Here is a 17,895-nt window from a genome sequence, read left to right as displayed (position 1 = left end):
ATACGTATCTTGCGTTTTATAAGCCGAAATTAAGGGAGTTTCCTGATTATTTGACTCAGTATTGCTTGAGTGCGTGCGTCACAGATGGACACCAGCAAAGAGATATACGCCTTATTTTACAATTTTTCTTAGTACAAGGCGAAACCGTAATCCAGGCGTGTGAATAGTATTTATGGGATTGATACTGTAACAGGTAATCACAAGGTATTTTGGTTTTGTCGATTCTGTTCCGTTAATTGTTTGTAATATGGATAAAATGATCAAAATCTTCGATTTCGATCATCATGTAACCACTGTTTTGATTGCCAAGGATATAAACATTAATGGGGGAAAAATCCATTAAAAATAATGGATTTATATTTACTACACCTCATTCATTTGAAAAACTCGCCTAAACTCGAAAGATCAAAACGCAAAATATCCGAGTATAAATTAATCTTTTCAAAAATCAAATTTACATCAAATCGAAGAAATATAATTGAAAGTGAGGGATGAGGCTGAGATGTTAATAGCTTTATGTCCAAGGAAACCTAAATTTATTTACTTTGTAGTGATTGTACCTAGATTCAAATCATTTAAATAATTGCCTATTTTGCAAACAAACATTTTCTAAAATTACAAATGTATATTATTTGATTTATCATAATTGATTTCCTTTTTAAGACTTTCATACTGGTCCTTAATTGTTAAACTTAGATTTTTTTATTACATTGAAAATTATTTTTCTTTACTCAAACTCGATAGTTATAACTCAAATCCATATTTACTTATACCTTTAATATATTTGGCGTGTCAATATAAAACCATCTTGAGCAAAAATCAAGAAAAGGAGGAAATAATTAATCCCAATAATTTTTTACTTCATATATTTTAGTCAAATTTTTAGAATAAATTAAAATAACCAATATTATATCTATAGTTTGGAACCTTTTTTTGATTTAGAGACTTATATTGGCCACAATATGGTACCATCAAATAAAATAATTTTTTTGTGACGATCATTTTTAGCTATTATTTGTAAGTGAAACTTGCAAGCCACACTTAAAGGGTGAATAATTTGTGGATAGAAATTGACGAATTATTTGCCGAGGAATACAAATGTAATCCACAATCAATTTCAAGAACAATCATTCTAGCCTACTTTTTTATTGCCGAGGGAGATAGATTTTTTATGCTATGGGTTGCGTGAATTAAAAAATAATTATGTTGCGTTATTTATAGAATTAATTGTCATATAAAATTTTAGAAAATATATTGCTAATGGCCATTTATCTACAAATATTTATTCACGATAGTCTTTGCAAATTGCATTTGTTTGTTTGTTTTGGTTTTTTTAGCATACATGAAAAATATGTACGAATTGGTAAATATTTGCTGTTAAACAAATAGCAGATTTACGGTTAATATTTTAGTCCAAATTGAATATCTCATTTATAATATTTGTATCATTAACGATTTTTTATTTTTTGTTTTGAATGGACGATTACTTATGAAAGTTCAATATTATTGGAGTGAATGATTTTGTACCTCATTTAATAATATTTTTTGTCGAGTTACTTTAACTTTAATCTTAATTTATTATCCAATGAGAAACAACTATAAATATATATAGTCTATGTTTCATGATATCACACCTCTAGTTCATAATGAAGCATAGACTATATGTCATAATATCAAGCCTTTAGTTATTAGGCTTATATAATAGAACACCTAATTTTAAATGGAACGACGTAGCTCAATGGAAAAACGCGATTAGGAGAAATTATTCTATTGCGTCTGGGCCATTCCTAGAAAAGGAAATATACTTAATGTACATATATGGACTTGAAAGACAATTCCTAGGTCATATAGAATAGTTGTATTATCATAATGTTTACTTATACTTAATCAGTTCAACTCCATCTGACCAATTAAAGGAACTTTTTTTTTTTTTAATTTAACGCTAATTCGTTCCAAAAGAAGCGTCTAAAAGCGATGCAGCAGTTGAGTTCCGCAGCAATTTTCTCAATAAGAGATAACTGAACCATATAGTTTTACCATACTCTTGCCTTTTTTTTATTCATAAATTTCAGCGAAATATGCTTAGAATGAAATAAAATAATTTAAGTAATAAAGTCATCATTAAAACAGTAAATATTAAGACACATACTATAACATTGATAAGCAGGACTAGCTTTTTTATCCCCATAAAAATTTGAAAAAACAAACATATGGTAACTACCCTTCTGTATTTTGCTTGTGACCAACTGTTAATTATTATCGAGATAATAGTTATCAATTATTATACACATTGAATAGATAGTTTTATTAAATATTTATCAATGGCAGAGTATAAATTGACAAGAACTCTAAATGAAGGCCTTGATTAATATAAATAAATATATAAATCAAAATCCTATTTAATACTCTTTTTTTAGTTCATAATACGTAGAGATAGCTGTTTTAAATAATACAAGAGTCAACTTATGAAAATTAATGAAATACAGCTGGAAGGAAAATACTCTGCATCTGTCTGTGTTTATTTAAAAACTGAGCTTTAAGGAACTGAATCGGTGAACACGAATGTGGAGTAACAACTGCACGAACTAGCTACAGGTGACCCAAACACAAGCTATATTTTGCTTACAAAGAATATCTGGGGTACTGAAGTGGTTGACTTCCAGAATTCTACTGAATGTATATTCTATAATTAAATATTAGAACTACTATAATTAAAATTAATTATCAATTTACTAGAAGATGAAATTTAACATGGGTTAGATCCAATTGGCCATGTTACTTGACTTTTAGTTTGGTATATATTAGCTAGGGTGTATCTCCTGGGATCTCACGACCTTGTTTTTGTTTTTATTTTTTTTTGGGATTTCTTAGAGCTTTGCACACACAAAAAATAATCAAGAAATCTTTCATTAAATAATATCATAGTATAAGCTTCTTTTATATAATTCATATTACAAAAAAATGAATAAATACATATTATAAATTAATTGGAAATCATTTTTGTAAGGATTTTTCTAATGTAAAAAGCATATACTAATTTTGAATCTTATTCTTACAAAGAAAAAATGTAGGATCTTATCCTTTGCATTGATGGCAATCTTTTTTTTTATAACAAGGGCAAGTACTCCCAATTCACCCAGGGTTTTTGTATGAATAATGCTAGTCCTAAATTTATCTTCTTCTTCTTAAAATAAATAAGTTCAAAATATTCATTTTTACTATCTCGTCCAGGAATTGCCCGGGTACAGATAAATTGGGAAAATCTTTAAAGGGTTATAACGAACAAAGTTGATGAGGTAGAACCATAATTTTTGTATTATTTGAAAGCTTCATTTAATAACATTCAATTATTAAAAATGAAATTTACATTTATTGATAATCTCGGCCACACGGCGCTGGAAGCATGAGTAGGTCAGTACGACCTCGTGCGGATCAAGCTTTACCATTGTAAGGGCCTCTCCAAAGCCTTACGAATTATACTTTGCCACGCTTCATGCTCGACCCTACTCTAGAGATACACATTGTATGGGTTCAGGTCTGGGCTGTTTGCAGGCCAAAATATCGTCTCGATAAGTAAGGACATTTTGTAGCCAATACATTTTGTACGTTTTTGGCCTTATGGACTGGTGTACTGACTTGTTGGTAGTTAATTCCTTCCTTGGGCTACTCCATCCATCTAGGGAATATAAATTAAAATCGCAAAACTAAAACCTGTTCAATGGCAATGCTGGATCCGCAGAAAGTCGCCCGAGCATACCAAAGCTTCCGCACTGCGTAGCGGAGGATATCATGAGAGGTGGATCTCATTATAAATATGTAAGTGAATGTCATTAAATGCCGTCTTCACATAATAAAAAATTTATGGTTTTAGTCCATCTAGTTATAAGCCGTTAAAGATTTTCCCAATTTATCTGGACTACTTTGTATATATATAATAAACCAAGTTCTTCAATTTTGCTTTCAAAAAGACACCATAAAGGCATCCAAAATCATTTGATCCATGTATTATCTCATAGTATTATCTTTTCATATATATTCAGTGTACAGCTTCATTCACAAGTAAAAGAACAATTAATATCTCTATGTAATCCATGTTCATTAATCTCTTTCTTTCTCTTTTTTGAAAAATTAATTCGTTTTTAATTCTCTATGACAGAATACAAGACTAATAAAAAAATAATCATAATCATAATAGAAACTTGAATATTAATTAATCATTATATTAATAACAATAAATAGTTCCCTGTTTGGAAGTTGTTGTTTTTTGTTTTGTTTTTTGTAAAATATAAATTATTTTTCATATAAAGTCATTTCTATGACCAAAAAGGCAAAACCACTCACTCCTTTTTTTTTTTTTTTTTTTTTTTGTTCTATAGAGTCTGTTATAGTGTTGTGTCGACTTGAGTCAAGTGTTTAACCGATCCGAGTTGCTAACGGAAAGCTCGAGTCCATAAGTTATAAAAAAGAGTACACGTAAATTTAGGCTTAGACTAAATGCCTCAGGGCATTTTACCTTAAGCCATTTCGCCTGAGCACATTTTGCTTAAAGGAATTTTTAACCTTAATATATAAATAAATAAGAATTTAAAGTCTTTTTTGCTTATTTTTTGTTGTAATTGATGTTGCCATTGAATTTTTTTATATCAAAATGTGTAATATTTATTACTATAAAATACATTAAATGTTTCTTTTCAGTTTGAATAATTATGGAATTATGCTCTTGACTCATATTTTGCTTGTCCATGCGTTTCTTCTAATATGAATGACATGTCTAATGTCATGTACCACGAGCTGAATTTTGCTGTATGAGTATTAACGATTTTCTAAAAAAAAAAAAAAAAAAAAAAACACTAGAGAAATTATGAGCTTTACTCGTTACTCGTTAGAATACTCGTTACTCGCTTGAATATTCGTTACTCACCTGAATACTCGTTATTCACACTAACCATTTTTTTCTTGACAGTAAAAGAAATCATATTTTCTTACTGAATTATTGGAACTTGTCATCTAAAAATTGTTTTTGTAATTTATGTTGCTCAAATTAATCTAAAAATTAATTTAAATTATTAGAATCGTGATCATAAGCGTAATACAACAATGTATATATAGTCAACACAGCAATATTTGAGTACTCCTACTAACAAATATTACTTTTAAAACAAAATGGGATTAAGAGTACACTTTGCAGAAAAATCAACATATATCCAACTGTGCGAAAACTTAAATTTTATATTTCACAGAGAAAGGAAGATCTAAATTTTTTTATGTGCTCCAAAAGGACGAACAAAGAATCCCAAGTTTTGACGAGTTTCTAGGTGATGAAGGGTTAGGAGTTTTTTCAAATTTCTAGATTTTGACGAGTTCTGAGTAACACTCAGCTTTTTAGGCCCACGAGCCAAGTTTTTTGTGTACTTTTTTTTATTTACTTCATAAAACTCGAGTACCAAATTTACGAGTTTTCGCTCGTAGGACATCACTAATAATTACTAACGTAGAAGTGATTAGCCTTTCTTCTATTCGAATTGTTGCAGTGTTTGTCTATCTTTGTTTTTCTTATTATATTAATTGTATTACTTATTTTGTCTCTGGTTCAAATTCATTAAATAGTGAGATTTGGGTTGGTGTATGAATTTAAAAGTTTATTTTTCAAACAGCAAACAACGCTTTAATGTCTTTAATAGTAATACACATTTCATATTTTGATTAGAAAATTCGAAGGGAACATGAATTTTAACCGAAAATAAACAATTACATCGCACTAAAAATCTCATTCATTTATATATTAAGGCAAAATATCCTTTAAGTAAAAATTTTTAAGGCAAAATGTCCTGAGGGAAAATAATTCAAGTCAAAATTACGTAGCGTAGGAAAAAAGGATCATCTAAAATATTAAATGAGGATTCTTTAACGAATAAAGAGGCAAGGAGACAAATGTATGGATTCCTCTTGGCAAACGAATGTTGTCCATGAATACATGAGATAGATTCACAAATAAAAAGTCGTTTAGTAGGCAACACGGATTCCGTCCTAATATGTCGTGTGTCTCGAATCTAATTTCTTTCTGGGATGTTATCGTGAGTCGTCGTAACTATCACATTGACTATGTTGTTATATACTTTGATTTCCACAAGGCCTTTGACAAAGTCCCTCATGGGGAACTTCTCTTTAACTTGTCTCACATCGGTATAAAGGGTCGGTTGTTACAGTGGCTTAGTTCCTTGCTGACGAATAGGATACATAGTGTAGTGATCAATTCCACAGTTTCTGAGCCTAGAGAAGTTACTTCATCAGTTCCACAAGGTAGTGTACTTGGACCTACGCTCTTTTACATTTACATTAACGACTTAGTAGTGAATTTTTCAGAAGACACATTCTTATACGCGGATGATACAAAAATCATATGTTCTGTTTTAAACTCTGTCGACGATGTCTATACCAAATTTATTAACTGGAGTGTAACTTGGAGAATGCCTATAAGTATTAATAAATGTGTCCTGCTTCCTTTCTCCAAAAAAGAGTTCATCCACACGAGTCTTAAGGTGGTAGATTATTTCTTGGACTTAGGAATCTACATCTCTCGAGATTTAAATTTAAGAGGCATATACAATACATTATAAATAAGGCCAATAGTAACCCAGGAATTATTAAAAGAAGCTTCAAAACTCGTGACCCTTTGTTTATGGTAAAACTATTAAACTTTATGTCCTCCCTATTTTAATGTATGGATCTGTGATCTGGAATCCTACAAGAAACTACTTGATTGATTCCTTAGAAAAGGTGCAAGCCAGGTTTGTGTCGTTTATTTCCTTCATCGGGAGATAACGAGAACTACCAATCCAAAATCAAACGACTTGGCCTCATCAGTTTGCCTCATAGACGTGCAATTAAACATATAACTACACTACACCGAATTTTAAGCAAAAATATTAACCTATCTCCCCCAGCCTGGATACTCAATAAAGACTATCTCTTCCACAAAACGAGACTCTCCACTCAAAACACCATCTACCTACCAAAAAGAAAGAGTGACATTTCTATGCATAGTTTTTTTACAGATCAATTATTCTCTGGAACAAAATACCTTTCTGCTTTCGCCAGGGGAAGGGGGCTGACCTCAAGAGATTTTTATTTAATTCTTTTTTTGTGTGACACTTGTTTGTTTTTGTTTTTTCTTCTGCACGTCACGTTTTTTGTTTTTGTTTATGTTTTTGTCTTTTATATTTTAATATTTGTATTATAAATGCATCACTTTTATTAAAACGATATTTTTTATATTTTATAAAATAAGTCGACCTTTATAAGCTTTGTTTATCGCCGCTGGTAGAAATAAATAAATATTTAGTCGAATAATTAATTAGATTATTACCTATAATCTTTTAAAAAATCAAGCAGTTTTCAATGCTATGTAGATATACTAAAGATGATTGTTTATGTCAACCTTTGTATTTTCTGAATAGACGTGCACTCTTCATGAATATTGTGCTCTAGACTAAGGCTTAGGTAGATGAATCCAAGGAAAGAGATGCACCTTCGTGAGCTATTTAATCTGGTAAATAACTTGTCACCGGCTTGTATGTCTATTTGTTCGGCGTTTTCTTTTTTTTTTTAATTTGAAAGTTTTAATTTTTTGGACACAAATTTGAAAAATTAATTTTTTATAGAAAAATTTCAATAATAAAATTTTATATATTGTTAAATTTGCACAATTTAACTAATATTCACATCCCTAATGATGACGCTTCATTCTTTTGCGTTAAAAATTAACGGTTCTTGAATCGGCTCATTTTGTAAATCCAATTTTTTTACGTATTTTGAAAAACGGGCTTTATTTATTTAGCTGTTTGCAAGCTTTTTCTGGCCGGTGATCTGTACTATCACTAATCGTACTGTACATTTTATTTGACAAATCACAACATTTTAAAGGTACATAGTACATATGTTTTTGTTAAAAATATCATTTAAATAATGATTAATGATTCTACATTTGTATATAGAGAGAGAGAGGTAAGCAGTTATCTTCAATGAAATATGCTTGAGATACTACACTAATCATTGTGTCAAACATTTTCCTCTCTTCTTTTATTCTTATTAAGTTGTCATCATCAGGTAATATTTATTATCAATATACAATAAATCTTAATTGAATGATTTATTATTCATTTTTACTGAGTTACGTGGAATAACTCAGCATCTTAATATATGTAGATCAGATATGGAGACTTGGACCCGATATTTGCGTACTGACTTGGATATGAGTCCACATTTTGAATACTTACAACCATAGGTGGAGTTTGCGGGAGGGCATGAATTCAAGATTTATTATCGGAGCATATATCTTATATATATTTATAAGACTATTTTTGGTGTTGTCGCACAGGGAATCCAAAAAGTTCCAACAGACCAATCTGAAATTTAGACAGTAGACGTATAAAATAACGAAGCATTTGTTTGAGCTTCCGATGCCATTAAAAGCCGGTTTTGCACCGAAATAAAACCTCCTTTATCTCCTTCTCCCTCTGTCTCTTTTTACATTCTTCTCTTTGTCTCTTTTCTTCTAACTTCATACTTTGTTTCTATTCATCCCTACAACAAGCTAACTTTTTTTATATATATGTAAGGTGTACATGCACTTTTATTTCCCCTAACTTTGAATTTATAATCTTCAAACCTCAACAACTCTCCCTGTCAGAATAAACAGGTTCTCTGATTAAAAAGCTTTCTTGTTTGGGAAAGAGAAAATGTCATGTTGATTCAGGTTCCCCACCCCACTGCTATCTATGCCCCTGGTTAGCCGTTACACTTTATACAAGTTGATTGGAATATGCTCTACATGTTGCACACTTTTTTAACTGGCAAATTGTAGAACAGTTAGGTCACTTGTGGTTTTCATAGTAACATATTATTCAATATCTCAATTGAAAAAATGTTTGGCCCCGTTATGTAAGATTTGAGTAATATAAATTAATTTTAAAATCCTAACAAATCAAATTTGGTTCGTTGTTACAGGCGGTTTAGCACATCTATTAGCTAGGAATGTTATATATTAAAATATGTACCGCATCCAGTGTGGAATTGTCATAATTCCACTAAATACTACTGTTACCAAGACTACCTTAAAGATGAACACTATAAAAGATCAAGGTCAAAATAAAAATTACATTTTTTTTTTTTATATAATTTTTTTATTTTAGCCTTGACTACATATTCCATAAATTACAGGATTCGAGATCAATATCGATCTTAAGAACCATATCACTACCACTCAACCAACAATGATCCATTTATCTTAATAAGTGAGCTTAATACAATTGATATGTGTTGAATTAGGCTTATCATTGGGTTTTTCTTATTTAAATCTGCCTATTTCATGTCTATATAAGCAGTGCTGTAATCACAACTTTGTTATTAGGCGTGGGGGTGATGATTGGAGTATGTGACTATGAATTACTCAACATTAATAAAGTTGGTAAATACTACAAACTGAAAAGTTATAGGGACGCAGACTATACAGTTTATTACTAATTTTATAGTTTTAGACTATAAAATTATATTGTAGTACAAAACTTGAAGTAACATTCAACCACGATTTTATCTTTAACTACAATTTTTAAAACACAAGCAAACAACAGCAAAAACAAAAATACACAGTTTTGTCGTATCCCGTGTATTTAAGTGTAAAAATGTTGGTTGGAGCAACAGAAAAAAGACAAACCATGTTTGATTTTCTCTGTGCGGTGAAAATACCAAGAAGGCTGCCGAGACCGTTACCATCATGACAGCGTGGTGCTACATGAACACGACCTTTGTCGTCAAGAGTTGTCATCAATCTGTAAACCGGCGTGTCAAAGCTGTTATTACTTGTGAAGGAGGACATGTTCAATAGAAAGTATAGCTAAATATATCCCGCATAGGATTTGATTTGTATTCTCTCGATTTAATAAAAATCACGTTTTTCGTAATTTAGCCATGGTAGTGCAATTTTTGGGCCCCTCAGCCTGTATTAAATATAATATGGTCTAAACCAAAATAATAATTAATTACTTAATTTCTCCAATCGCAAATGGTTTCAAGTTAAACTTCCAGATGTATTTTTTTTTTTTTTTTTTTTTTTTTTTAGTTTTCTTCGAAGAAAATGTTTTTTTAAGATCTATGCATGGAAATAAATAAATAAACGCCAGAAGCTTTCTTAAATATGTATGTACATATTACAATATGTATTTGTTTATATGAGTAACATAGATTTATGAGTATCATCTATCCTCGTCATTTCGAAGATAAGAGGGGGGAAGAGGGATAGATGGAAGAAAAGGAGGAGGAGAGAAGATCCCCTAAAGGTTGATTTAAACAGACATTTGCCTATTTGAATTTTTTTTTTTATAAAATAAAAAAAAAGTATTATGATGAGGGGTACAAATAGAGGTTGGGTTGAAGTTATTATTATGTTTAATATAATTAAAATGGAATGAGCCGAAATATAAAAACTTATCACTTATTTTCTGGTTGAAGTTTCTGGTTTTTATAAATATCTGCATACAAATGTAAAAATATCGACTTTTTTTAAATGTTTTGATTTTCTGTCATATGTTTTATGGACACGTTCGAATCGGACACAAAAGTTTTCCCATAGAACAATCTTTGATAAATAATGCCATCATATATGTCAGCCGGTGACATCATCGTCAATCCATCTATACCGTGTTTTATAAGAATAATAAATACTATAATAAAAGCTCAATTATGTAAGAATCCAAAAACGATTAGGGTAAGTTACTAAACGGTTTAGGAAACTGATTCAATCGTTAAAGTTGAAGAACTTTGCTATACTATACTCGTATACTACTCTCGTAATCATTAATGTAGTAATGAGGTTATTAATGTGTTTGGGTGATGGATACTAAAGACCTTCCCCTTGGCATGCACCCAAAATGTGTAGTCGAGAGGTTTGGCATCAAGGCTGTATGAGCCCAAAAGTGTCAAAGAAGAGTTCAAAAGAACTTAAAAGACTCATTTGAAATCATCTTACAACGGAGGAGATGTGTTCCTTTCATTGCTGTTGTCAAAAGTGGCCTCTCTACTCTCACAAAGCTCTTTCCACCAATTTTTTGGATATCTCTTTGGACAATCTGGTGTGAAATCCCAATATCGTTTGTATGGTCCCTCAGGACTTGAGGGGATTGGCCTAAGGGGATTTCTTTCACTCCTCCGTGTCAAGTTTGGTCTTCTTGACAGAGCCCCTCTTCCTCTCCAACGTTTTGGACTTGCTGACAGTGTAGACTGGAAACCTCCAACTGCTTGAAGTGTGCAAATGGAAATTCGTTAATCACGCTCAAGTTTCATGTTCTTGACTTATACGTAAGCTAGAGAGCTCAGGTTTATTTTGCTTTGTAATTAATTGTTCATTCTTTAATATAACGAAATATGAACGAATTTTAATCACTTAACCTTCATTAATTATTGAATTAGTAAGGGGTCACATTTGAATGGACCACCCAGTAATGACTTCTTACATTGATCATCACTAGAGTTAGGGACTTCAACTCGAGACTTGCGATTCGCACAATCAAAGACTCGCGACTCAACTTGACTCGAGAGTCATTTCAATACTTTCACTGAATATAAAATACTCTTTAAATTATTTTCTGCGGACTCGAATTGGACACGATTAAAATATTCAAGGAATTTTACTTGTGGGTTAAGACTTGTAACTCGACTTGGATTTTTCTCAGGGTAATTATGCATCTTTTTATTGTTGTTGTATTTCAAAAGGGAGATGGAGTGAGGGTCGGGGCACTCAACCTTTGAAATGGTTTAAGATTGTAAAACAAAACATTTGATTTACAATTTTTTTGAAAATGTGTTTGCAGGATGACTTTTAAAACGTAAAAATATATGAAAACATATTGTTTTGGATGATTCCAACATTATGCAAACTATGCACAATATTTTCAATCTGACAAGACTTACCTTTTATCTTTAACTTTAATGATACTATTTGTACATATAATACACAACACACACAAATTTTGAGTTATAATTGACAAAGTAAACGTACCTTGTGTAATGCAAGATTCCATTTAAATATACTTCTAAAAGTTTGAACACGATGGAAAAAACGTGTTATAATTAACTATAAATTTTAGTAATGCAATTTTCAAAAGAGATAAATAATCTTTTTAGAGAAAAGAAAAAATCCTTTCAAGAACCAATATTTTTCCGGGAAGGTGGTGAAGGACAATGTACGCTCACTTGGTCACGGAAAAAAAGATGATCAATTCCATATATTTTTTGTGAGTGCATCAAAACTGAAGAATTTTAAGGTTTTGGAAATATTGAATTACAAAAGAAGAATAGGGCTCACACGAGGGATAAATAAATAACAGGTGCGTCCGCAGGATTATATTTATACATATATATATATTTATTTTTTTTGGTTTTTGGAATATTTTTTTTTATTACATATCTGGGAAAAAATTTCAAGTATTAAACTTTTTGAAAAAAATATCCAAAAATGTTTATTTATGTAATCTATCTGTGGTCGTTAGCACTAAGGCAAGGTACGAATAGAAGGACTTTATCAGAAACTATTTTTGTTTTTTTCATAAAATTGATTAGGATCAATAAATTACTCAGATTAACCCGGTAGGACCGAGGTGTAGAATTTTTCTACTAGTTACATGCAATATCTCATTTAGGAAAGTACTGATACCAAATTTTCGGCCGGTTTCGATTCCAGTGCTACCTTTATGTACGATTCCGAAACCGAATCCGATTACTTATTATGTATTAAGGAATTTCATAAACAAATAACAAAATTATTTACTTTATTTATTGTTGAACTTTTCATTAATTACGGATAGGAAAAAAATACCTATATTTATAATCAGCTGTTAATAAATTTAAATTTTAAAAATTTAATTATTCTCCGTGCTCAGGGGGTTAGTTTATTTCTGGTTGACTCATATTAGGGGCATTTTGTTAAATATTTAAAGTCCTCAGTTCTCGGCCTCTGATATAATTTTAACTGCTTCACTTTTTAAAAAAATACTTGCGACATTAATAAAAGCCTATTTTCTATTTTTTTACACGTTCGCCAACAGGAGTTTAAATGGTCTTGAACTGTCTCCAGTTCCGAACTGAGTTTTATATTCATGCTCTAGAAATTGAAATATGTATAGACCAGTGCTCGAATCTGGACTTGTGTCTTACTAAAATCTACCATCACCACTTTCTCTTTCTAATTATTCTGCCTTTCTCTCTCTCTCTCTTTCTATACCTAGAACTTTTTCTTCATAAAATCAACTTGATATTACTCCTACAGGAACCTCATATATTAAAATGCATCATACAATACATAAATACATCACCATGATAATTATTAAATGATAATCTGGATCGGTCAAAGTACACCAACGGTCATTACTATACTCATAATTCTCCGTAGTCTCATTCTATTCGTGAATTTAGTAAAGAAAACATGCGTGCAGATGTCATCAATGTTTTTGCATCCGAAGAAGCTACGATTGGGTGGCTTCCAGCCTCAGGGCTCCTTCCATCGTTCGTGATTTGTTCGTACGCCAGGATATTAAATTTTAAAAAAAAACTTTTTTTGAAAAGAGTCACATTTCTTTTAAACATTCTATTATGATCATTTATTATTGGTTGAAATAATCAACAGTTTCTACTACAGCAGACCAAACCTGCTTTTCTAAACGTACAGTTGTAGATTGGTATAATTTTTTTCGGGAAATTTATAAAAAATATTTTGAGAACCATCCTGTAAGATTAAGTGGTGCCCTGCTTGGTGCCAACTTCTATTATACTTCGTCGTTCCGACCTTGGACTCGTCGATATCAACAACGTGCCCAGGTCCCACTAACCTTACAGGATGGTTTTCAAAATATTTTCGTCAATTTTATTTAAAAGCGACCCTATCAGGACCAAATTAATTATCATAAGTCAAATTAAGGCTTTGAACTATAGGCAACATTCTTAGGTATCTCCACTCATTCAAGAAGTTTGAGATTAAGGCCTATAAATGATCTAAAGGTCCCTAGATATTGGGCAGTGTGTATATAGAATCTAAATTTTAAAAAATTTTAGTAATTCATTTTGGAATTTTTTTGAAAAAAAAAAAAAATATATATATAATTTTTAGAAATTTTTTTCAAAATCCATTGCTATTCGTAAAAAATTTAATTTTTGGAAAAAAAAATCGAAAAATCCATAGGTATTCACAGAAAATTATTTCAAATATTTAATTTTCTGGAAAAAAATTTCAAAAATCGAAATTTATTACAACAAATTAATTTTTGGAATTTTTTTTTTCAAATGTTTAATTTTTTAGAAGAAAAATTCAAAAATATATTTCAAATATAATATTTTTCGGGAAAAAATTTCAAAAATCCATAGCTATTCACAAAAAAATAGAATTTTTGCAATAATATTTCAAATATTAAATTATAGGAAAAAATATCATAAATCCATAGCTATTCCTAAAACAATAATTTTTTTTTTGCTTTGCCGTATGATATACCCCAATGACAAAAAAAATTTCACCAAAAAAGTGAAAATACCTATAGCTGGATTCGAAGCTATTATTTAACTTGTAGGAAAATTACCAACATACAATGTAATATGCGTACATACATATTATTTTTCATAATCGAATGTTGAGAAATGAGTAGTAATTAATTATAATATGGAGGAAAAATAACTTCAATACCAGAGGGATGGAGGTAAGGTAACATTAATTATGTGTGTGTTCATACACCTTGAAGGCATGTACCTATATATAAGCATATATATGTGTTTATATGTATATATTCTATATTAGACAGTCCCGTTTTTGGGTTAATAACAAAAGCCTTTTCTTCTCGGAACCATCAAATAATGTCGGGGCGTCTGCTAGATTATACATATATATTTTTTTTTCTTGGTTTTTATAATTTTTTTTTTATATTAAATAATTCCTCATCCCTTTCTTGGTGAGTTACTTTTTGTTCTTTAAAAAGATAGGACTTTTAGCTCGACATTGCTAGCAGAGATACCAGTCCTTGAGATGTTTCTTAAAATCTTAGGGCAATGACATTATGTTAGGGATGATTTAGATCTAATTGTCAAAATCTTGGAAATTATTCATGCAAGCATTATTTGATTACTTTCCTTTGATTATATTAATTATATCTTCAAAATTTGTTTATTTAAACTTAAAGCGTGAAGCAGTTACTACACGTTTAGCAGTTTTCAATTAGTTCAGAATTCATATCGTCTGATTTTATCTGCATATAGGGTAAGTTACGCATCGTCAAACACATGGAAGAGGTCTTTATGTTCATATACTTTACATAGACATCGTGCGTTATATTTGATATTTTTTTAAAATAAACACATTGATAAATATGGTAGCAAGAAGTTTTGTATCAAAATATTTTCATTAAAATATCGAATAAAAAGTTTATTAGAAACACTATCAAAAAATGCCCAAAATTCATAAATTCGGACAAGTTTCAAATCAAAATTTTAATTTTGGACGTTATTCGAATCATGTTTCTTAATTTCAGACAGCATGAAATAGCAAAAAAAGAGGAGTTAAATATCCATAAGAGTGCAAATGCTGTTTGAATATTTATCTCTTGGGTAGATAATATTCAAAATTCAACGTACCTACTCTTGAACGCAGGGGAATCCTTGATTATTTGGCAATCCTTGAGAATCCTCACTCTTTTATTTTATTAATAATTTATATAATTTATAAAAGATAATGTCTGTGTTTCCAACTTTGTATCGGGAAAGAATATAATGGGGCCCAGTTCTGTGATATGATACAATGTATACCATGGATACCTCCAATATCAGATTTACTGTTAAATCTTTAATCGGATTATAACTCTAGCCAAGTATCTATAGAGTCTTTTGGAGTCCAAGTTGCTTCACTTCAACTCATGGAACCTCGGGAAATAATCAACTTTGCAAAGATGTGCTATAATTCTCGTATCTCGTTTGCTGCTATCGTCAACTCCAGAAAATTAAATCCTCATTTCCAATACGATCCTATATTTCATTGAGACTCTTCCATGTCAAAATGTATATTATAATCCTGATATGTTGAATTAATTATGAAGAGGAATTGTCTCTAACTCTAAATCCTTCAACAATCAAGAGTTATCATTTATATTCCGATAGATGATGTTGATCTAATAGCCTTTTACATTCTATGGTTACATTTATCAATATTAATTATTAGTTACAACATCACTATCTGCTTTAGACATCTTTGCATTAACGTTCTACAAAATCCAAGTAATGCTCTTTGTTAAGAAGGCTTCACTAGGAAGATTTATGTTCGATTTATTAATAAGCGAGGAAGTCAATGGACTACCTCACACCTCGATAACTCAAACGTATTTAAGAAGACAAAACAAAGTTGGGCTCCAACAGGATTAAGGAACTAATAAATTACAATTTGTCAATCCGTTATTGCTAAATTCAGTTTCTCATTGATTCAATGATTAAAGATTGTTTTCATATTGTCTAATTTATTGTTTTATTAATCAATTAATCTAATAATATACCATTCATAAAGGAATTAAGTTGAGTTCTTAATTGATTAACTAGTCCGAATATATCCCCTTGATTGGGGAATAAACCATTGGCAAAGGTGGAGCATAATATGGTTGAAGATTCTTCTGTCGTCTTCTCATATTGTTCCCTCAATAAAATTCATCCAAATGACTTCCAGATTCAACTCCCCACATTGACAATGCTTCAAGTTATCCGTTAATCCAGTTAAACTTAATGTTGGTATGATCACCTGTTAGGGGATTCATAACAATTATTTATGCTTGAAAATGAAATGTTGATAATTTCCCAAGGTGATGAGTAGGAGTGAAGCGACTCAAACTTTGAGACTCCATACGATACTTGGACAGTTCTAATTCGGAGAGAGATTTAACCGCCAATCAAATATGTATTGGAGGTATCCATGGGATAAATGACATTATCTTGCCGAAGTGTATCCGTTATATTCCTTTCCAAGACGGAGTTGGATGCACGGATATAAACTTGATCCCTTTTATTAATTACTAATATGATTGATGTGAGGCATGAGGGAGTTGAATCTCTACGTCTCTTCCTCCTCTTCTTCTTTCTGATCTACAGCTATTTGAATAATTTTCACTTTTGTATCTAGCTATTTATTTAGGGTATTTTGTTAACTATTTGCTATTTTATTTTATTTAAAAAACTGTACAAAAATATGAATTTGTCAACTATTTGGTTCATATTATCAGACAGCAATTATTTTGCAAATAATATGACAAAAATCCAGCACATAAATGAAATACTAATGTCAAAACTCCTATTGAACTCAAACATGGGAATTTTGTTCTAATATAACCAAATGGAGAGGATATATCTTCATATTATCACAGAAGTGTTGAATTTGAACTACAAAAAATTAGAACCTCGAACTTTAAACTTTTGTTCCTCAAAAACTATACCATCAATCGATTCAAAATTTTACAGGATTATTTAAAAATGTGTGATGATTACATAACAATCTCTTTTGATGTCTTTGGTTGAAGTACTAAAGAATCGTTCGACTTAACTGTTAAGTGTCCGACAATTTGAAACCTCCGACGATGTGTAACATACCCCATATCTAAACCAGGGGTATCCAACCTTTTTTCAACTGAGAGCTACTTGGGTTGGGAAAAAATTAAGTGGCCAAAAGCTGCTTGCATCACATCGCACATATTTATTAATCAACTGACTTAAGCTTCTCTTTGTACACGTATGAAATCCCAATACACAATGCTTATAAAAAATAACTCAACTCTAATACAATAACTTAATAACTCAACATCAAAGGTCTAAGAAAACATCAGTACACTCAAT

This window comes from Lepeophtheirus salmonis, chromosome 6 (assembly GCF_016086655.4).
Source record: "Lepeophtheirus salmonis chromosome 6, UVic_Lsal_1.4, whole genome shotgun sequence".
NCBI classification, from domain to species: domain Eukaryota; kingdom Metazoa; phylum Arthropoda; class Copepoda; order Siphonostomatoida; family Caligidae; genus Lepeophtheirus; species Lepeophtheirus salmonis.
Note: the sequence above shows the minus strand (reverse complement) of the source record.